We start from the raw sequence: 24,280 nt of genomic DNA, 5'->3' as shown, positions 1-24,280 counted from the left end.
ACAGCGACCAGGACCTAGACACAACCATCAAGGACCTGGTAAGATTAAAGCAGGAGCTCAAGAAGAAGGGAAGGGATCCCTTGACAGCCTGCAGGAAGAAGGTCAGGTTCAGCCCCTGAGACACAGTTGTTGCCCAAACTGTTTGTGATCTTTAACTGTTAGAGTCTGTAAACAAGTCGATGGTGGCCCATACGGGGAGCCCTGGGACACTCAGGGGTAAGTGACCAAAAAAAAGCTGCCCATCCCTAGATAGGACGGGAGCAAATCTGCTCGTCCCTAGGCAGATAGGGCGAGAGGAAAAATGACCATTTTAAGAAGATGGAAAAGACTGATGCAGTATGTTTGTGTCTTCTTTTGTCTCAGTGTATTGTATTGTCTTTGTGATGAAAATATGGAAGGGGTGTTAAGTAAATTGATAAGGGAAGAAGGCACCCCAGTGGAACCAAGAATAGTTAGGGCATGTGTTGATAAGAGCCCAGGAGCTCTAGTCAGAAAGAAAAAGAAAGTTCAGAAGAAGAAGGATTATCAGGAAAAAAGTTGCAGCAAAAGGCTATTACTGAATACTTTTCGTTACTGGAGCGTGCGTGAATTGGCCTGGCTGCCATGTGCGCGAGCTGGTCATGGCGCAGCAAGGACTTTCCAAGTGGCGGCAGCCGGCTCTTCCTCGCCCCCCACCCAGGGAGCAGAACGCCACTGCGAGAGCCCAAATCCAGACCTGACCTGGAGGCACAGTATCGTGGGCTCTTGCTCCCTGTGCCCAGTGGCAGTTTGAGTTCAGAACACTCCCCGGACTCTCCTGGGGCTGCCCGGGATGCTGCAGGCGGAAGACGGGCCTGCGTCCCTGAAGTTTGATCATTTCCAAGGCCAGTAACTACAATGGTTCTCCCACACCTGGAAAGGTTGTTTTCTTAGTGCCTGCTGGAATACTACAGGATTTTCTTTAGCCATCCAGCGTTCCTACCTCCGTCCCAGTGCCAGTGAAGATGAAAGTAGAAGAATTTCCAGTGTTGCTGAAAACCGGACGAGACTTCGGCTGAGAAACGGACAAGATTTCGGATCAAGCTAGCTGCCTGCAGAACTTACATGGACTGTGATTTAAGCTAGCTGCCTGCAGAACTTACCTGGACTGTGATTTACCTGGACTGTGAGTTAATCTATTGAGACACTGCTTTACTTGGACTGAGACAACAAACTGTAATCTACAACAAATTGTAACTGGTATCTTTGCTAACGGTGTCATTGCTGGTATAATTTTTCCAAGGGCTTCTTACTTGGAGCCATCAATTGGCTTGGTATTGTAGCATTTTGTATCCTCCCCTTGTGCTTGTAGCAGATTATTTATGGTGTTTATGTAAAACCCACTATGGTCGTTATTTAAATTAAACAAAAGGGGGAATTGTTAGAGTCTGTAAACAAATCGGGATGGCGCCTGGCATTTTGCCAGGGGGAGTGGTTTGTGAGGTGGCGCCAGCGAGCTATTAAGTGTGGAGATTTCTTATTGGTTGACTGCTGTATCTAGTTTATGCTAATTAGATAAGCTGTGTGGAATGTATATATATACCCCTCCTGTCCTACAATAAAGGGCTCCCACTCCTTCTGTATCAATGTACACAAGTTGCTCGTCACCCCCCGGTTATTTTATTTTGCTGCAGCCGGACAGCGGCATTTAACCTGAAGGAAAACTTGAAGGATTATTTAGGAGTCAGGAATTTTCCCATACAAATAGTCCACCTGACTTAATTTCTCATTAGTTGGATAAGGAATTTGTAGCTACTATAACCCAAGTGTGATTTTTTCACCGCTTTTTTGAGCAAAGCATGATTTTCTCTTATGCATGTCCCCATTCCTATGAGATATCAGTAGGAATGCAGACAGTGGAGCTAGAGGAAATTCCTGTGTCTCTTTTTAAAAATTTGCCCCCTGACAATTTGTCCTTTGGTAAGTATCCTACAATTTAACTCCTAAAATCATTAACCAAGGCACTGTGGAAGAAAGTGCAGACAATGTGGCAGCTTTGTTCAAACCCTGGAAACGATATTTTTGGTGGAGTGATAACACAAGGGTCACAGGAATCCATGGCCATCACAGCTGAGCCTGTGCTTTGAGTTACATTGGGTCACACCTGAATTGAGCACATCCTTCCCACTGGAGAGGCAGGACTTGGCCTGCTGTCATTTATCAGAAGCTCCTTCCATGTTCCTAGGTTTCAATGGGAATAGATGCCCTTCCTTCTGGAATTCCAGAGATGGGCCAACTCAGGTCATATGAGGATATCTCTTTCCTAGGTACTACTATCATAGGCTCATAAAATCTTCCCATTCTCTGGATATCAAGTTCTCAGGGAAAAGAAGAGAAGGTGCCCCATTACCTGTTCCAGGTTGTGTTAAAGAGATGAGAAAAGACTATCCCTTTCTCAAGCCCATCTTCCAGCTCTCCCAGATAAGGAACTCACAAGCCTGAAACACTCTGAATCTTTCCTCACTGCAGCTCAGATTTCCATTTTGCCTTATGGTATTTCCAATGATTAACACCCTGCCACCAAACTCACCTGCTGCTGCTTCTGCCACTGTGCCCTCCTTGCTTCTTAAGCTGCAATGTTGGCAGGAGATGGGAGCTATTTAACCATTCACTATTGAGCCCTCTATATTCAGGGTAGCCACAGCAGCAGCCAGAAAGCAACAGACTTCCTCAACAGCTTTTTTTAGTTAGCTTTAAATTCTAAATCTTTTTTCTTGAGATCCAGGGCTTTTGAGAGTGAGGTCATTGGTCTCTGATGGGAAATACCAGCAAAATAGGAGGTTTCTGCACCATGCCCACCATCTTATCACTTGGTATATATAGGGTGCCCATTTTCTGGAGAGTGCTCCATGTTTCCCCATTCACCCTTTGACTCTGGTGTATTTCCTCTGTGACATCTCTGGCTTTCCTTGTATAGCGGGGAATTGATGTGCCCATTGTCTTTATCTTCACCCTGTTAATAAAACTTCACTCAGGGATACTGCCTGTGTGTAAAGTTAGCCATCTTGTAGGCCACGTAGAACAATCCTTATGGCATCTACAAGGCTTGGGCTCTTACTTTTGGATGAAAAGCCACATGCTGAAATGAAGTCTAATTTTCTCATTGGAGGAATGCTGACCCTCCTGTGAAGCCAAGTATTGATATCTCATCAGTTGATTAGGTTTCAATGCTGGTCTTTCTAAAACCATGTTTCTGAGGAAGACCAAGATTTGGCATAAGTAGGATGTCAGATTGTGCTGATTGCGTAGATCTTGGTAGCAGTACAATGTCATTGTCATTAAAAACACCTACCTACACATGGATAAACTATGAATAAATGATTGGTAGAAAGGAAACTAAAGGAAAGCCAAGGAAATATAATATTGATTGAAAGCCTTGAGCTGCTCTTCATCAATTCAATCCCAAGCCAGTTCTGTCTCCTAGGCCTGCAACTTACCAAGATGGTTCCCCCAGGGCTGCCACTCTCAAATTCCTAATAAATCTTCAAATCTTCACTCACAATTTTAAAGTTAATGAAAATGCACCCACTTTTGAAAATTTCCCTATGCACTGTTATTTCACCCATAAGTACATCCTTTTTTAGAATAGCTGCAGTAAAGGGAGATTAAAAAATCTAAGATATAAGGTACTTTTCCAGGAAGCTTCAATATATGGGACTTTACAATGTTATCTACTATTCATATATCAGAGACCACATTAGCCTAATGATCCTGAGAATTTCCCTACACCATAAATTGTGATGGGATCAACAGAGTATGTTGTCCCCACATCCCTTCCCATGCCTACCTCTCTTTAAGTTTCCTTTATAAGAAGAGTTTAAGAACCCCCCAAAGTGTTGTTTACTCTTCAGATGGCCCTTATCCTCCTTTGCATGTTTATTTTTCACTTTCCTAAACAAATATCTATGCCTTAAGTGGTGTTTCCTTCAATTCATTTCAGCAATATTTTGGGGGATCCCCACTCATCATGAGTTGAGTTCTTCCTCTTTGGTAACTCCTCATAATGCACATGAGGATGTGTGTACACTAACATACTCAAACACAGACATACACAAAAAATGTCATGGGAAAAAACTTGGAGAACAATGTGTGTTGACTAATTATATGTATTAGGATATGGTTCCCAGTATGAGGGAATAGTATTCTAGAATCTATAACAGCAGGAGAGGCCAAACTATGCTCCCTGTGGTCCTGCCCACAACCTTGCTGAAATATACACCCTTGCCTTCTGGACATTACTCTGTAATCTCCCCTGGGGTCGAGTCACCTGTCCTGTCTCTTTTGAGGGCCATCTCTTTCCTGCTGGATCCTGGAAAATTTAAAATGACTGCACTCTGGTCAAGAGAGAGAAAGACTGTGTAAGACTTAGAGGTCAGAGTTTGACAGGCTGTCCTTTTGTTTATAGACAAAGACCCATGATTGAATGTCTGGATAAAAAATATTTTTGGAAAAAATATGTGCTCATAAGACTACCAACTGTAACAGATTCTATTCCCAAGACTTGTGCCAATGCTTTCTTAAGAGTTTAAGAGCTTGCTGATAATCCCCCTGGTGATATCCCCCTAACAAACAAGCATGTGTAGCTTAATGTATGGACAGACCTCATAACCAATCCAAATTATTCCAAAACAACTTGGTTAATGCAATGATCTATTGAAGTTTGTTAAAAACAAGTTACTTCACCTGTTGATCCCTGTTTTTTCTTTAATACCTCAGTCTGCCTTTACCTTGATGGAACACTTGCTAGGTTTCTAACTGAAACTCTATTTCCTGTTATGCAAATCTGTTCTGAACCTGAATATAATCTGTCTTTGCTTTGAGTTATTTTTCCCTTCTTGGTTGGCAATCCTCAGTTTAGACAGGATCCTGCTGCACTCCGTGGTGACCAGGTACTGCCATACTCACAGCAGCTAACATTCATTTCCACCCATGGAAACCTCCATCAGTGTTCCTTCAACAAACAGAAATCCAGATGGATCCCAAGGCCTAATGGGCCTCTGGGACACATGATCATCTCAGCCCATCCATTTCACCCAGAGCATATTTTTCCCTGGGTAGCTCTTCTCTCTCACAGCCTTGTTCCCACTGACTGATATTGAAGAACCATAGCAATGTGTTGCCAAAATGACCTCAATTATGCCCCAAGTTTCTTCTCCTTAGGAATGTCCTGGGAGCAGAGTTGCATAATAAGGGGATTTTCAAGGAGAAAAATCATGGGTATCCGGGTTCTGGAGAGGGATGTGGGGCTGTAACTCCAAGTCCCCGAGGAGGAAGAGGAAAGGCACAGAGGTTTTGGCTTCACTTCTCCTTTGCCTTTGTCCCTGTGGTTTACCCTCCCCGGACATCAATTGTATGTTTCTCTCTATCAAAGTACAAATATGAGAGAGAGAGAGAGAGAGAGAGAGAGAGAGAGAGAGAGAGAGAGAGAGAGAGTTGTATGTTTCTCTCTATCAAAGTACAAATATGAGAGAGAGAGAGAGAGAGAGAGAGAGAGAGAGAGAGAGAGAGAGAGATATTTTTTAAGTCTCCCAAAGAAAGAAAGTCTATCAATATCAAGTATCCTTTCAGGAGACTCACCTCAGAGCTGTCCTTTCTGGCCATCCATGCCCTGTCTCCCCACCCATCTCCTCTCCTCGCTCAGGCCTTCTGGACCCTCTTGTCAGAAACCTTTCTTCCTTTATCCAAGTGTACTTTGCTCCATTAGATAGGGAAGGGGATATTTCTTCTACTCCTTCCATGGCATGTTACAAACAAGAACCTCTAGAACTATGAGAAGAGACTGGCATCCTGGACTTGAAAGCATAATGAGAAGGCACAGGATAATTGAGAAGAACAGGGACTCTGGGGTTTGAAGACCAGATATGTGCTTCTGCTGTCAGCCCCATTTAAGTTCTGAATGCAGGGAGGTTCCTCCAGCTCTCTGAGCCACAGTTTCTCCATCTGTGAAAAGATTAATACTGGAATCAGAGAGGAGTTTTTTAAATGACTTAATTATGGGGAATGTTGGATACATACACACAATCAGATACACACAGTTGCAGGGATGGCCATAGTCTGTGTACTGATCAAAGAAATGTCCATCTGAACATCCCACCCTTCTGCTTAATGGGTTTTATGTGGCAGATATCTGACCCTGGTCCTCAATAACAACAGGAACTAAATACAACTGATGTCCACACTCTGTGATGAGTGTCTTAACTTCTCTAGCCTTCTGTCTTTGTCAATGCTGTTTGTGAGAACCTAGTGCTGGAAGGATGTCCACAGCTTTCCAAGAACTAAATACATGATCAGCAATGCTTTACAAATATTTTATGTCTCTTATCTACTGAAATGGACCAAGGAGTGGACAGTCATATCTTACAGAAATCTAGGGACCATGACTGTAACACACAAGAATCACTCTGATTATACTTCCATTTTGGCCATAACCCCACTTCTCAAATTTTGGGCTGGAAAGCAGCAGATCAGGCTGGTGCTGCCAGGCATGAATCCTTCCCCCGATCCCCACCACCCCTGCAGAGCCTGGCTAGAAAGCTGTGAGGAGAGGTCAGTCTTTCCTCTGATCTGAGTGAGCTGAGCCCATCTTGCTCATGGTTTTATCTCCTTCCTTCTGGTGCTGGCAAAAAGTGACAGATGACAGGGAAGGAGTTTGGGTCTCATTTCTCACCTGTGTGTGTCAGTGTGAGGTGAGTACCTTTGCTGACCCATGACTAAACGTAACAGCTCCATCTTTGACATGTGCTGCATTGACAGACAGGGTGGCTTTTGTCTCCTAGCTGGTGCCAAAGTATCTCTCAGGGACATGTGAGGGCTGCTCACTTTTCATGTCATTTGAGCAGGGATCTGACATGGCATATGCTAGTTCGAGTGGGTGTATTCTTTGGACAGTGCATCACCAGAGCAGGGGATTATGGCTGTCAATTCCAGAAGCACTGAAACTGAGAACATCTGTAGGAGCTCTTAGGAGGTCAAAGATCCTGCAAGAGAGGATAGGAGAGATGGCCTCAAGATGAAGGATCCATTCTGAGTAGCCCCAATTAGACTGTGTCTAGGTTGAGCATAATGTTTGAATCAGACCCAGCTCAGGGTACTTTGAAGGCTGTATCTAGGGATAAGACACAGGCAGTTCACTTACACAAAGAATGAGAAGGTGAACAGAGAGGGGTCCAGGCAATAATATTGATGTCCCAAGCTCTATGTTTTGAAACCTATAATACAGCTGTTCTCATATAGGTCTTTCACAGGTCCTTTTGGACAGTAAGTATTTTGTTTTTTTGAATATTTTTTTCCATTGAGGGTTATTGGTTAACATTCTAACCAAAAATGAGATAGTACAGGAGAATAAAGTGTAGGGATAGAACCCCAACTTCTTCCCCCCTCCTCTCAGCGGAAACTTAGCCTTGGACCCCAAGGCCCCTCACCACAGTAACCTTCCAGAGTTTGACCTGTGACCATCTTTCTATTTTCTTTGGGCTTTGGTATGTCCTGAGCCTAGTTAAGCATGGCTATTGACCTTCCAGGATCCTGGCCAAGGGCTGAACTGCAAACCCTCTGAGATCATTCAGGACACATGACAGCAAAAGGTGGACCACTGATCCAAGCCTTCCACCTCCTTCTCCTCTCTGGGACTTCAGATGAAGTTTGCTCCCATCCTGGTCATTTAATTAGAATGTCATTAGAATTATTGCTAAATCATTTCATACATGACATTTTGTTTGATAAAGAACCACCTGAATGTGTGGACTTATCATACATTGCAGTGTCATTCAACATGATATTCTCTCTCTTCTATGACACCCCCTTTCCACAATAAATTAGCAACTGCTATTAAGAATTTATTCTTACTTTTTCTTTTTGCAAAATAATTTATATAATTTTGTTACTAGTTCCATAAGCCAGAGATGCTTGAGAAAAAAACCTAAAATCCCTGTGGTCTCCTGGAAGGTTGTGGGCTCACAGTTGTACATGGATGATCTCTGGAAGGTGGGTGGATATAGATCCCTTCAGCAAAGAGGATACTTTCACTTAAATAAGTTCAGGCCCATGATCATACCTGAGGCCCTGAGGCAAGTGAGATTGTAGAGCACTCTGCAGAGTCTCCTCAAGGAGGCTGTGCATGTTCCATCCAGGGAAGGGGCCCAAGTGCCGCAATCTGGCTGGGCACAATTCATGAGCCACTTGTCAAGCAGGAATGAACTTTATTTTTAGCACCCACCCCACACCACATGAGCTCTCCATGAATTCCCCGAGAGCCCAACCGCCACCTCCGGCACTTCCGGCAAGCACTTCAACCGGAACCCTTCCCGCTCTTGAGGCCGATTGGCTGGGTCGCGTGAGCAGAGCCAAAAGAGTCCCCCAATGAGCAGCTCCGTGGTCTGAAAGGGCGGGGAAACAGCCCAATGAGCGTCACCGCAGAGGAGCCAGTCAGCTGGAAGTTTGCTGGGGCCACAGTGAGCCAATCAGCTGGAAGTTTGCTGGGGCGGCTTCGGCTGTGGCTCTCAACATCTCCCCCTCTCTGTTTAATTAAACAACAAACATGTGGCTTAGGGACCGTGCCTGACTTAGGTTGTCCAATAGTACATATGTTCCTTACCCGTCATCAGATGAGCTGACCTCAAGGTGTCAGCCTCCTGTCTTAGGTTGATACCATTGCAATTGGATCTTACCTGTCATTGACTACCAGTCCAGCATACAGCCACACCTGTGGATAGGCCTTTGTACCAGTGTGGGGGGGGTGAGTTTCTTTGCCTCACCTCTGTTGGCCTCCAAATTTTAGCTGAACGACCATCACAAGCAGAAGGGAGGAGGATACAAAATGCCATGACATCAAGCCAATTGATGGCTCCTTTTGGAATAATTGTACCACCAATGACATCATCAGCAAAAATACCCTGGCACTACCACAAGTCGCTGCACCAACAGATAGTTCACAATGCATACAAATGATGCGTAGTCTAGGCAAGTTTTGCAAGCAGTTCAAAGCAGAGGAATCCATTAATATGTCCATTTCCTCCCAAAGCAAATTGACTTTTTGATTGAGCATCACTTGTTGAGTTACATTATTCATTGATGCATCAGTTTATACAGTTTGTTGGGATAGCTATTGCAGAAGCTGTAGTTTTATCTTTGTCTTCACCAGCACTGGGATGAAGATAGGAATTATGGCAATGATGGCTAAAGAAAAAATTATGTAACATTCCAGCAGGCACTAAAAGAAAGCAATTTTCTAAACAATTTACATTATGCTGAACAGAATTATTAAATATAATGAAAAGGAAAGGTGAAAGTAAACAAACAGATCTGTTAACCTCCTTTTTTGTTCACATATTAAAACAATCCTCAACAGCTGTTTACCCAATTTAAATTAAACCATTTAAATCATGTGAATAAGAAAAAAAAAATTTGGATCCATTTTTTCATGAGTGCTCGTCATATATGATATATGGACATACGCACATACAAAACAAAACACAAGTGTGCAAAAATAATACATACAACACATAACATAGTAGTAAAGGCCTTGTAACTTTTTACAGGTGAAATCTCCATTGCAATGTTTAAAAACTCCATAGCCAAAAAATAGAACTTATCAGCAAAACATTAACCTATGTCTGTATGAGCTCAAAAAACAAAATAGAACTTCATGATTTGGGAAAGGGCAATAATAAAATAGATATTGAAAAAAACATCCTGGTTTCATTAGCCTCCAGGTGTGAGAGAACCACTGTCACAGATGTAAGGATAGCCAAATTGGAGTTCCGGATATCAGCTGTTATGGATTTGAGTCAAATCATCTTCTTTTTGGTCTGTAGAAAACGCTTTAGTTAGTCTCTCTGGAATCCAAATCGGCTGCTGTTCTCCCTGTGGAAACACACAAACAGACCCGTGATCCAGACAATCACTGGGTCAGGACCTTTCCATTGTCCTGTTAGAATATCCTCCCAAAGTACCTTGGGCTTATATACATTTTTTGGAAACATATGCCTTTCCACAGCACTAAGCCCTGATGAATCCAAATTTAAAAAGTTTAGAGTAAAAAGAGTTATTTTAAGTTTATCTTTGGGGGATATATACCCCTTCCCAATTCCCTCTTTTTGTTTTAATAAGTACATTTTAATAGTTTGATGAGCTCTTTCAACTATGCCTTGTCCCTGTGGATGGTATGGGATTCCTGTTATATGAGTAATGGCAAATGATGAGCAAAATTGTTTAAAAGAGGTAGAAGTATAACCAGGGGCATTATCTGTTTTTAACTGTTTTGGAACGCCCACAGTGGCAAAATTTTGTAAGCAATGAGCTATAATATCTTTAGTTTTTTCTCCAGTATGAAGGGAGCCCATCAAAAATCCGGAAGAAGTATCAACTGTAACATGCAAATATTTTAATTTTCCAAATTCTGGCAAGTGTGTGATATCCATCTGCCAAATATCGTTAGGTTTCAGTCCTCTAGGATTGACTCCAAGATTAACTTGTGGTAAAAAAGGTCACAAAATTTTGACATTGTTTTATTATTTGTCTAGATTGTTCCTTAGTTATTTTAACATGCTTTTGTAAAGTATTAGCATTGATATGGAACCTTTTATGAAAATTTGTAGCTTCTTCTAGTGTAGAGAAAATATGTATGTCATGTGTAGTTTTATCTGCTAAATCATTGCCCAAACTAAGGGCTCCAGGCAATCATATTTGTTCCCTGATATGTCCTATAAAGAATGGATCTTTTCTGTCCCAGATTAGACTTTGTATAGTGGGAAAAAAGAGAAAACAGTAGAGGAAGGGGAAATCCTATCAGCATCTTCAAGGGATACTATAGCATTAACTATATACTGACTATCAGAAAATAAATTAAATACAGAATCTTTAAACATCACAAAAGCTAGTAATACTGCATTAAGCTCTACCTTTTGAGCTGATTGTTTGGGTACTAAAAATGTAAAACTTTGATCAGGGGTAACTATTGCTGCTGTACCATTATTTGACCCATTAGTGAATATATTTGGAGCATCCATGATAGGTGTTTTTCTTGTCATTTTTGGAAAAATTACAGGATGCAATGACCAAAAAGACAACAAAGGATTAGATGGTAAGTGGTTATCAAATGAAACATTAGATTTGCACATGATTATTGCCCAAGTATTTAACTCATTAGCTAACTCATCAATTTGATCCATAGTATATGGAGTAATAATTTTATTGGGAGAAATTCCAAACACTCCCTTTGCTGCTTTGAGTATTAATTGTCCTACAGCCTCAGGATACTTAATTAGAATAGTGTTAGGAGAATAAGATAAATGTATCCATAATAATGGACCTTCTTGCCAAAATACTCCTGTAGGAATATTTTTTGTTGGTAGTACAATAAATAATAAAGGCAAACTTATATCAATTCTATCCAAATGCATATTTTCCATATATGTTTCAATGATTTTTAATGTCTTTCTTGCTTCAGGCATTAACATGCGGGGTGAATTTGGATCTGATGGACCTTTTAGTATATCAAATAAAGGTCCCAACTCTCCTGTTGGTATGCCTAGATAAGGCCTTATCCAATTTATGTCTCCTAATAACTTTTGAAATTCGTTAAGTGATTTGAGTTGATCTACTCGTATTTGAATTGTTGGTGGACGGACCATGGTTAAGGATAATAGAACTCCTAAATAATTAATTGGAAAATTTAATTGTACTTTATCTATTTCTATCTCTAGATTATAATTTTTAAAAAGTTTGTAAGTGTGGCATAACATTCTAGCAATGTGTTTTTATCTTTGTGTGCTAATAATACATCATCCATATAGTGAAATATTTGTAGGTCAGGATTTTGATTTCTAAGTGGCTGGATTACTTTGTTAACATAAATTTGACACATAGTCGGGCTGTTAGCCATCCCTTGAGGGAGTACTTTCCATCCGTATCTCTGATCAGGACCTTCATGATTCAGTGCAGGGATAGTAAATGCAAAATGTGGACTATCCTCAGGATGAATTGGAATTGAAAAAAAAAACAATCTTTAATATCTATAACTAAAACAGACCAGGTTTTTGGCAAAGCAGACAATTGGGAATCCCTGATTGAGCAGGTCCCATAATAACCATTTCATTATTAATGGCTCTTAATTCTTGCAATAATCTCCATTTACCAGATTTCTTTTTGATGACAAAAATGGGAGTATTATGGGGAGATACAGAAGGTTGTATATGTCCCTCCACTAATTGTTGTTTGACCAGATCATGGGCTGCTTGTATCTTTTCTTTTGTCAGGGGCCACTGAGGAACCCATACTGGTCTTTCTGATTTCCAAGTAATTTTTATTGTCTCAGTGACCCCTCCTGAAAACCCAATCCATGAATATCTATTTCTTGATCTATTTGTATTGGTGCCACTAGACTTTGTCCTTTTTCTTCCAATCCTTTTCCTTTCCTAAAGCCTTGTCTAGCCATAATAGTGGATGCATTTGGATTGATGTTATTTGTTAATGTTAGTCCTAATTGATCTAGGACATCTCGTCCCCATAAATTTATAGGAAGATGATCCAATACATATGGCTGTATAGTTCCCTTACATCCTTCAGGATCCTTCCAATCTAATACCATCTCACTTCTATGGGGATTAGTCGCCACTCGTAGGCCTCGAAGTGTTTGAATGGCTTGTTGTAATGGCCAATGTTTTGGCCATTCATGACAAGAGATGATGCTAAAGTCTGCACCTGTATCCAGTAGCCCATTAAATTCATGTCTTGAATATTTAGTTTTCGCATGGGGTGAGAATCTAAATTTAAAGAAAGCATAGACCAATCTACACCTATGGGGCCTAATCCCCTGGAACTTCTTTCTACAGTACGACTGGAAAATTTATCATGTAGGTTGGGTATTATTAATAACTGTGCTATTCTATCTCTTGGTGAAATTACTGATATACCCTTTGGAGAACTGGCTATTATTTTTATTTCACCTTCATAATCGGGATCAATTACCCCAGGACTTATCATAAGTCCTTTTAGAGTAGAAGAACTGTGTCCCAATAATAAGCCTACTGTTCCTTGGGGAAGAGGCCCTTTTACCCCTGTGGGAATGAATTGAACTCCCATCTCTGGAGTTAGTACTGCTCTGGCGGAGGCACAGATGTCCAATCCTGTGCTCCCTCTTGTTTGTCTAGTGAGGGATCTAATGGATAATGTGTCCTGGGCACTACCCTGATGGTGTTGTTGGGTTCCTCCAGTGCCCTGTATATTTGTGGTCGTGGGCCCCGGAGCACTGTGCACCCTTGTCCATTTTTTGGCAATGGATCCCGATGCCTTTCTCCACAATATCATGGGTAAGCACCTGGTCCTTGTCCATTTTTTGATAATGGAGTACCCTCTATGGTGGTTTGAGAATGGCATTCATTAGCCCAATGTCTCCCTCTACAACACCGAGGGCAAATACCCGGTATTCTACCCCTTTGATACCTAGTTTTGTTAAACCCTCCTCCTATGGGGCAATTCCTTTTAAAATGTCCTGTTTGTTCACAATTGTAGCATGTTTTTGGCCTGGCATTTAAAACCTGTTGTACTGCAGCTGCCAAGACTTTCCCTTGTTCATTAATGTCTCTACATAATTTAATATATGTGTTTAAATCTCCATGTTTCCATGGTCTAATGGCTTCCTTGCACCATCTGTTTGCTTGTTCATAGGCTAGCTGTTTAATTAATGGTATTGCTTGTTCTATATCCCCCAAAACTCTAGTAGCTGTTTGAATAAGCCTATCTATAAATTCAGCGTAAGGTTCATTAGCTCCTTGTATTACCTCTAGATAACTGACCTTGTTAATATCCATGTCCTTGTAAAGTCTTCCATGCCCTAACTGCATCTGTAGCAATTTGTGAGTATATGGCAAGATCATATGCAATTTGTTGCTGCTGACCCTCATAAGGTCCCTTTCCTAACAACCTATCTAGATTTCTCTGAGGATAACCACCTGCTGCATTTTGCCTAGCTATCTCCATGCAAAATTCCTCATTGGCAACCTTCCATAACAGGTATTGTCCTCCATTTAGCATAGCTTTACACATACTAGTCCAATCTGCTGGTGTCATGTTCAAATTGGTAATGGATTCGACCATGCTTACAGTGAAGTGTGCTTGAGGACCATAGGTTGTTACAACCTCTTTTAGCTGCTTCACTGTTTTGAAATCTAAAGCATGGTGAATTCGCTGCCCTCCTGCCTGCTCAAATACAGGGCATGCTAATCTTTGAGGTCCTGTCTCAGGATCCCATCTATCAACTACAGGGGTTGGGGGCCTCCCAGCATATGTTGTCTCCATAGGTTGAGCTGTTGGTTGTAATCTTACACCCTCTAGTGATAGAAAGGTGTAAGTAGCAGCCTCCTGTTGTAACTTCTCCCCTGATGGCTTTTTCTTCTCTAAACTTTCTTCCCCTTTCTGACTATCTCTAGAGGCCTCCTCTTTTACTTGATCTATCCTCCTGAAATGTCCATCTGTCCTTTCTCCCTATCTGTTCCTCAGGTGCAAATAGTTTTTCCTCAGATGTGAGCGGTTTTTCTTCTGTCTCACCTATCTGCAGGGACAGGCAACTTAAAACAAAAGCAAAACAAAATGAAAGAAGAATCTTAAAATGCCAACCCATCCTCTTTCCCTGCCCTCAGGGATGAGTAGTTTACCTTAACACTTACCCTCAGTCGTTCCCCGTACAGTCCACCAAATGCCGCAGTCTGGCTTGGAACAATTCATGAGCCACTTGTCAAGCTGGAATGAACTTTATTTTTAGCACCCACGCTGCACCACACAAGCTCTCCAGGAATTCCAGAGAGCCCAACCGCTGCCTCCGGCACTTCCAGAGAGCACCTCAACCGGAACCCTTACCACTCTTGAGGCCGATTGGCTGGGTCGCGTGGGCAGAGCCAAAAGAGTCCCCCAATGAGCAGCTTTATGGTCTGAAAGGGTGGGGAAACAGCCCAATGAGTGAGCCAATCAGCTGGAAGTTTGCTGGGGCCGCTTCGGCTGTGGCTCTCAACACCCAAGTGTTCCCTTGCCATCCTGTTACTGAACATGATCAAAGAGCCTTAAGGGATGATGTGAGTGGACATGGGAGGAGAGGCCAAGGATGAGTGGGAGGGCATCTCTGCAAGTTCTTAGGATAGAAGGGTAATACCTGGAATAACTTATGGATCATGATCAATGGTGCCCTAGGACTAGGTAGGGAATGCATGCAGTCATAGTGGAGGAAGGACACAGGCCCTAGGAGCCCAACATTCCCACACTGACCTCCCTTCTAGGGTACCTGCACCTCAGCTTTGTCTCCTGAGTGATTTTCAGCCCTACAAAAACAGATGCAGATGACAGAGACATTTGTTGTCACCTAGATCATGATCAAAGAACCTTAAGGGATGATGTGACTGGACCTGGAAGGAGAGGTCAAGGATGAATGGGAAGGCATCTCTGCAAGTTCTTAGGATGGAAGGGTAATACCTGGAAAAACTTATGGATCATGAGCAGTGGTGCCCTAGGATTATGCAGGAATCCCTGCAGTCATAGTGGAGGAAGATCACAGGCCCTAGGAGCTCACATTCTCACTTTTTTCCAAATTAAATGATATAATAACAGAAAGCATCTCATTAATTGAAAAAGGCTCAGCCTGAATCTCAGTGATTGAGGCGATTCTTGGAGTCTTGTCCTTCCTCTGGAGAAATGTGGAAAATGGGATCAATGATCAGTTGTTTTGTGTGTGTGTGTGTGGTGGGAGAAAACTTCTCCCAGAGAGAAGAGAAGGAAGTCCCTAGTTTGAAGAAAGGACACACTGAGTTAATGCGGAAGTCCTCTGCAATGCACTGCAAATGTGGGTGGTGGATTAAAATAGTTGTAGCAGATGTGATAATGAGGAGGATAATGATAATGTTCCAGGTATTACCCTTTCATACTAAGAACTTGCAGAGATGCCTTCCCACTCATCCCTGGCCTCTTCTCCCATGTCCACTCACATCATCCCTTAAGGCTCTTTGATCATGTTCAATAACAGGTTGGGGAGGGGATACTTGGGCCCCCTCCCCTGGATGGAGCATGCACAGCCTCCTTGAGGAGACTCTGCAGAGTGCTCTACAATCTCACTTGCCTTAGGGCCTCAGGTATGATCATAGGCCTGAACTTGCTTAAGTAAAAGCAAGTTTGATGAAGGGATATTTACACACCCACCTTCCAGAGATCTCTTCTAAGGTATCTGCACCACAGCTTTGTCTCCTGAGTGATTCTCACCCTACAAAATCTACTTAGGCTGATACCTGAGTCCTGGTTCCTCTAGCACCTGCAATAGGTAAGTATTATTCTATGTCCTGAGCTTCTTTAAATGTCCTGGAGAGACATAGAGATTTGGCCCTCAGACCCGGGTTACAGTAGCCCAGGGCATAGGATGGACTGTCCTGACTTCCAGTTCAGTGCCTGACCCTTAATCTCCTGTTCTGAACCCACATGCTGGTCTCCTCTCTTTCTCTCCTGGGTAGCTATATCCTCTGACCTGGAGTAGTACCTCTGCTGCTATTGATTGATGGAGGAAATCAAGAGCTTGTCATTCCCTCTAGATGACACCAAAAGCCTCTGTCACCTGCAATAATGTGGACAGGAGTGCTGCCTCACTGATCCAGCTGCACCCTGTCCTGCACAGCACACAGAGGAAGCTTTTATCCTATGCATGGAGGGACACTGGTGTAGTTCCTGTAACTGAGTCTTAGTATAAAAAGAGACATCTCGGCCTTGTGTTTTGTTAGAAAGTGGAGCCTATTGAATAAAATTTAGCTCTTCTGTAAAGTGTCCAGGGTCACAGAAATTTTTGTGACATATTTTGGGGCATTTACTGCCTTCACATTTTATGTAGGAATCAAGACTGATGCTTTCCTCTGCTCCAATAGCAGTAGCAGCAATGTCATCAGAACCCCTGATGCTCTGGCACAGCAGTACAACCATGTGTATATCGCCATCACCATCACCATTTTCTTCCTCCTCCTCATTACCAAGTCTGCTATAAGTATTTTACTCCATCGCCCACATTTGCAGTGCATAGTGGAGAACTTCCCCATCAACTCAGTGTGTACTTTCTTCAAACTGGGGACTTCCTTCTCTTCTCTCTGGGGGAAGTGTTCTCCCACCACACAGAAAACAATTGTTTGTTGATCTCATTTTTCACATTTCTCCATAGGAAGGACATGACTCCAAGAACCATCTCACTCACTGAGGTCCAGGCTGAGCCTTTTTTCAATTAATGAGACCCTTTCTGTTATTATATCATTTAATTTGAAAAAAATTAGAAAGCCATACAAGTCTTCCAATTTCACAGTAGATATAGCTGAGGCCCAAGGAGACTCTATTGCCAGGATAACTGATAACATTTCTTTCAAACTAAGAAAATTACCCAGCTATGCTAAAGGTAGGTATTGGTCTTGTTGTAGCAGGTTTTGTATAGGTCATCTGGGATTGGGGAGGGCATGAGGCCAGGATGGGAGGCACAGCTGGGCACACACATTATAAATATGCACAAATATACATATATGCAAACACTCAGATGCACACAAGGGCAGTGATGGTTTTATTATATGCATAGGCTAGAAGAGGGTCTCTATGTCCTGAGTAGATGGCTTTATGTTGCAGGGATCTGGTCCTAGTTCTAGAGCCATCCCCAGGATGTGTAGAAGCAGAACTACAGCCAACTTCTTTGAATTTTCCACTCTATAATGAGTGTGTATCTTTTCTAGTTGTCTCACTAGATTTGATGCTGCTATGACATCCAGATTCTTGGAGGAGGAACTTACCTATGCAGTAAGTATAAACATGGTTAACACAGCCTTAATAAGTTATGTCCTTTGACCTACTGGCTTGGGTCAAGGGGTGGAGAATCACCACCCATAGAATCCAGGGATCATGAACACTGAACAGATGTCTGCCCTAATTTTCCTTTTGGTCAGGTTGTCTTTTTTTGCTTATGCCCCGGCCTAGAAAATACCAAGACAGAATGGTCCTGCCACCCCTAAATCAACACCTGATCCTTTTGAAAACTATTCGTTTGTGGTTAGAGCTAACTTAAGATAAACAATATTAAGGTTTACATAGTTTAGCAGCTAGGACTAAACTTAAGAATTACAGAATTAAATAAATCTTCCAATGACTCTAATATTAAGGATTAACACCACATTTTTGAGTTTTTAATATCTTAACGGAAAAAGCTACAATAAAAAAGTGATGCAAATATTTATAGAACATTTAAAATCAACACTCATGAGGGAGAAATTATAACAAACTATCTAACTTTGGAGTTAAATAAAATATATTCTATAATTTGGAAAAGTAGGTAACATTATTAAAGGATAAAATCTGATAGTAAAAAAATTTAGGTAACAAAAATGATCCATCAGTTTTGATCTGTTTTTGCCTTTGTGAGAAAAAAGATCTTCTGTTTTGATACAAGTTGTGAAAACTGAAGTGAGTGAATAAATACATTTTTAAAATTATTCAAAACAGTATGCATTCTTTGCTGTTCAATGGATGTTTTTAAATATTTATGCTCCTTAATTTTTTTTTCTTAAAATAATTTTGTTTTTTCCATTTTGCAGTTAATTTCAAGTTTTTTCATATAAATGATGAGAATTCCTACCAAATATATGCCTGCCAAGTACTGAGGGACACAAAAACATCATAGTTTTAGTTTGTTTTGAGAAACCTCAGGTTTCAGGTTTCTCTAACTTGACAAGTCAAATTAGCTCAACAGAATCCTACCCTACATACCAGGAATAAAGAAAAAAGTGCTCCCTCACTGTATGCCAAATCCATCCTCAGGTCTAATCAAAACCATGACACTTATGTTTATCAGTATATGAAGTCCCTGTAATCCAAACTGCCAAAGAGATAATTTAAAGCAATCATAATCATCTGTGAAAACATTCAATAAAAGTTCTTTCTTTTCTCCAAGAAAAGGTTAAAACATTATTCATCTTTGCTCTCCAAGAGATTGAAAACAGAATAACAAACATTAAAATGAAAAAAAGAAGAAAGAAAGGAAGAGAGAGAGAGAGAAAGGAAAACTCCCCTAATAAAGATCTGCTAGAGGTAGTAATTTATGGCAGCATATGTAATGTTTAAGCTCTAATCTATCAAGGAACAAAATTGGGTTAATATGAAATTACATGAATGCCTTAAACTTAAGGACACACCACAGGTGATAATTTATCCCTGAATTTCATAGTCAAGATTTTCAAGCATTAATAACATTACTGACAGTTTTTACTAGTATATGATTAACTAAAAAAGTGTTTCCTTTCATAATCCTGGTAATCCAAAAACAAAATATATATATATTATTGTAAACATCACCCTGACAAACTGTATTCATTTCTAGTTTGAAATCATACATTTCAAATGGACAGATGTTTATTTTCTACTCTTGTAGCGCTACTTTTAAAAAGACTTTTGTGTCTTGCTTAGAATGTTGATATCCCATACATTTCAAAGTGATCCATGATGAGTATGCTTTCATAAAGTGTCCCACTTAATGTGCATAAAAGACTTAATTACCCAATTATATTTTACTGATTAAGTTTAACATTTCATAAAAATGAAATAGCTGATTCTTTTCTTAATTCAGCTGAACCAAAAAAATATAGTCAACTAATTTGGAAGAAAAATGAATAAATACATATTTTATATGTAGATTGTTCAGGAAGAAAGCAAACAAAATGCCAGTTTCACACATTGAATGAAACAGAACCTTAGACTTCCAAAAATAGCATATGAAGTGCATATAAAAATAGAAAGGAGATTATTATGAACTTCAATACAATCAGTCATTAACAATGACAGACAACTTCATGAAGACACTGGATTTTTTTTCCAAATGAAAGACAATTGTGGGCTTCATTGAAAAAGTATATGTGAAGGTTATTTCCTCCATTTTTACTTGTGCAATGGAAATCTGCATTGCATACTCTATTTATGAACAAAAGAATAGGTATTTTAAAATGAATAGACACTATTTCCAAATATTATTAGGAATAAGAGGGCACCACTGATTTGAGGTTATGTTCTGTCATCACTGATAGTTGATTTTGAGTTGTTCATCTCAGCATTTGTTCTTATTAAACTTTTCTGGGTGATATAACTTAAAACCATTATTGTGGCTTATGGAACACAAATAAGACACATTCATAGTAGTGTTTCACCATAGAGAGATCCTTCACAGACTATGTTGACAATATGGATTCTTTGTCTACCTGTACCTGGAATCTATATTGTAGAACAACATTGTTTATATCCTCATAGGTCAATTCTATGGAAAATTCTTTGCCAAATTTTCAAAGTGATACAGCAAAGGACCAAGATTTATCAAAATTCACCTGGCTTGAATGTTTTCCATATTGTATCAACATAGTCAATCACATTGTGAGCTGTGCCTATGCAGAAACAGGTGGCAATATAGTGCCACCTACTGAATTATGAATAAACCTCCTGAAAATCTCCTGCTGTCAAACAAAATTTAGAACCAGGAGGAAGACTATGGGGGTCAATATCAGGGAAAAAATGGGTGGTATCTGATCTGCTGATCTCCCATTATTGCTAAACAGATAGATCCAGAAATAAAATGTATGTTTATTAATTTTAGAACATCTGTTCAGAACAAGATTGGGATAAAAGAGCCTAAAACAACAACAACAACAACAACAACAACAAAAACCACTGAATTCCTATCCTTGATAAGCATCACCTAGCACAGCTAATTCCCAGTCCAGTTTTTCTAGTCCAGCAACAGGTACCAGAATAAGTTCTTTAGTAAGATCCCATCTGTCTTTTAGAAAAACTCAAAATTTCTTTAATGATTAGCTAAAAAGCCAGGCAGAGAACTTCACTTGCAGTTTTCTTATTCTCATGGAGGACACCCATGCCTGTCCTGCAGCCCTTGTGAAGCTGAGAGGGGGTTAATGGGAGGCACCAGTGTTGCTGGATTGCCTGCTTGGCCCTAGGCATCTCAGCCTTGTTCTCCTAGCTACTGAAAGCACCGTGGCGGCTGGTTTCCTCCAGATGGCGCTCGTCGCAGACATTCCCTCAACAGACTGCCTGCCCCGCCCCCACCAGCCTCAGGGTTCCAAACACACTGGGCTCTGACAAGTCTTCAGATACTGAACTTGTTAGGCCTTCAAGGAGTGATAGAAGTTGCTTTCAAGTATATGGATTAATAATAAAGTGCTTAAATATATATTTTCATTATATAATTAACAAATTTGCATGAATGTAAGACAAAAAAATTCTTGCAATTTGTCAAGCTAATACTGAGTGTTATATTTGTAGTATATGAAGTTTGATGCCAATGTCTTACCAAATCAGATATTCTCTGACACTGCCTGTACCTGGGCATCAAAGATATGTGTAAATTGGCAGGTGTGCAGTATAAGTTGATTGGCTAGCTGGGATAAGATTTATTCCCAAGTATTTTTTAAAATATATTTTGTAGTAAATAAATGTAATTTATTTATTTGTATGTGGTGCTGAGGATCAAACCCAGTGCCTCATGCATGCTAGGTTAGCACTCCACCACTGAGCTACTAACCCCAGCTTCTATTCCCAAGTATTTATGAGGCCATTGTGAATGAGATACTTTTCCTGATTTCTTTCTCTTCAGATGCTTTACTGGAGAAGAGGAAAGCAATTAATGTATGTATGTTGACCTTTTATCCTGCTACTTTGTTGAATTTGTTTATCAACTTTAGAAGACTTCTGGTGGAGTTTTTTGGGGACTTCTAAATATAGGATTTTTTCAACAGCGAACAGAGATAATTTGACTTATTTTCCTCTTTGTATCCCTTTAATTTCTTCTTTTGCGGATTGTTCTGGTGAGAGTTTCAAGGACTATAGCGTATAGTAGCGGTGAAAGTGGATACCCTTGTCTTGTTATTAATTTTAGAGGAAATGTTTTCAGTTTTTCTCCCTAAGTATGATGTAGGCCTTGAATTTGTTATATATAGCCTTTACATCATTGTAATACTTCCTTCCATCCCTAGTGTTTTAAACACTAGGGTTTCTCCAGTGTTTTCGACATGAATGGGTGCTGAATTTTTTTGAATAGTTTCCTTGCATCACTTGGGATAATCACATGATTCTTGTACTTAGTAATCACATAATTCATGTGGTGAATGTCATTTATTGATTTGCATATGTTGAACCACCCTTACATTCCTGGAATAAAACACACTTGATCATGTTGTACTATCTTTCTAATGTGATTTTTAAATGTGGCATGTCAGTTTGTTATTTTGGATTTTCCCGTCAATTTTCATCATGAATATTGGTCTGATATATCTTTGTCTGGTTTTGGTCTCAGGGTGACACTGGCTTATAGAGTGAATTTGACAGTGTTCCTTCCTTTTCTATTTCATGGAAAATTTTGAGGAGAAATGGCATTAGTTGTTTTTAAAAAGTCTCACAAAACTCATCTGAGAATCCAGCTGGTCCTAGGTTTTCTTTGTTAGAAGGCTTTAATTGCTGATTCATTTATATTGCTTCATCTTGGTCTGTTGAAATTTTCTAGATACTCTTGATTCATTTGGGTCAGTCATATGTGTCTCATCATTTGACATTTTTTGACTAGATTTTCTAATTTATTGATATAAGCTTTCACAACAGTTTCTAATTATCCTCTGAATTTCAGAATTGTCTGTGGTGATATCTTTTTCATCTATAATTTTGTTGATAAGACTCTTCTTTCTCCTTCTTTTGGTTAATTTGACTAAGAGTTTATCAATCTTTTTATCTTTTAAAGGATCAAAAATCTCTTCTATCTTTTGTAGTTTTACACTTTCATTAATTCTGGCTTTGATCTTAATTATTTTCTGACCTCTCCAGATTTTACAATTTGTTTGTTTGATTTTTTTCCCTATAGGATCTTGAGGTGTAGCACCACCTTATTTATTTGGAATCATTCAGTCTTTTAATATGGGAACTCAATTCTATAACATTTCCTCTTAGAAGCACCTTCATACTGTCTCAGAGATTTTGATTTTGTTTCTCAGCATTTGTTTCCAATAATTTCTTCCCTGATTTATTCTGTGGTGATTCTGTGTGATTTATTCTATTCACTCAAAAGTGAATTATTTAATCTCCTGGTGTTGAAATGGTTGTGTTTTGCCTTGTCTTATGGTTAGTTTTAATCCATAATGACCTTACAGAATTCAAGGAATTATCTCCATTTTTTTGTATTTTTTAGAATTGATTCATACCCTAAAATCTGGTCTATTTTAGAGAGAGTTCCTTGTGGCATTGAGAAGAAAGTAAATTCATTTTTTGATGGATAAAATATTCTTTAGGTGTCAGTAAGTTCCGTTTGATTAATAATATTTTTTTCTGAAGAGTCTTTTCTTAGTTTATGCCTGAATGACCTACCTAATGGACAGAGGTATGTTGAAATTGCTCAGTATTGCTGTAGTGTGGTCTACTTGATTCATTGTATTGAGAAGGGATTGTGTTATATACAGGTGTCCCACATTGAAGGGTGTGAACATTTGTTATCATCATATCTTGTTGGTTGATTCCTTTAGCTAGTTTGAAGTGACATTTGTCTTTTCTGATTAATTTTGACTTGCAGTCTAGGTTTTTGATATTTGAGTAGTTACACATGCTTGCTGTTTTAATTTCCATGGTGTATGTTTTTCTATCCCTTATCCTTCAGTGTGTGAATGTCTTTGTAAGATGAATCTCTGTTGGACAACATTTTATTGGGCCTAATTTTTTAATCTAATCTGCCTTTCTATGTCTTTTGTTTGGTGAGTTTACAACATTTACATTCAGTGTTGCTGCAGAGAGAAAAATTTATTTTCTGTCATTTGGATTTATTTCTAATGGTTAATTCAGATTTGATTCTCCTTTAACTTACTATTCTTCTTTTGCAATTCATTCCTATAATACTTTGTTTTATTTCTTTTACACTAAACTATTTCACTGAGTGCAGGCTTAGTGGTTTGAATACTTTCAGTTTCTGCTTATCATGAAATGTTCTCTTTTAACATCAGTTCTGAAATATAGTTTTTCCAGTGTTGTAATCTTGCTTGGCACCTATTTTCCTTCTGGATTTGTTATATATAATTCCAACCCCTGCTATCTTTTAAGGTCTGGGTCAATAAATCAATTGAAATCCAAATTAACTTACCTCTAAACGTAACCTGCATTTTTTCTGTTATCATTTTCAATTCTATTGTTATTCTGTACATTAGGCATTTAAATTAAGATGTGTCTTGGAGCCATTACAGTG

The 24,280-nt window shown here is 39.8% G+C and overlaps 1 protein-coding gene, 1 pseudogene and 1 gene segment (V, D, J or C); all 3 read right to left on the bottom strand.

Moving 5' to 3' along the window:
* Positions 1 to 24,280, bottom strand: part of LOC114084216 (immunoglobulin lambda-1 light chain-like) — an 878,674-nt gene that overhangs the window by 55,129 nt on the left and 799,265 nt on the right. The gene's annotated exons all lie outside the window — the stretch shown is intronic.
* Positions 1 to 24,280, bottom strand: part of LOC114084215 (immunoglobulin lambda variable 2-18-like) — a 473,618-nt gene that overhangs the window by 59,874 nt on the left and 389,464 nt on the right.
* On the bottom strand, positions 941 to 24,212 carry LOC114107626 (carnosine N-methyltransferase-like; annotated as a pseudogene).

The sequence above is a fragment of the Marmota flaviventris genome, chromosome 1 (genome assembly GCF_047511675.1).
Source record: "Marmota flaviventris isolate mMarFla1 chromosome 1, mMarFla1.hap1, whole genome shotgun sequence".
In the NCBI taxonomy this organism is placed as follows: Eukaryota; Metazoa; Chordata; class Mammalia; order Rodentia; family Sciuridae; genus Marmota; species Marmota flaviventris.
This window is presented reverse-complemented; position numbering and strand designations above follow the sequence as displayed.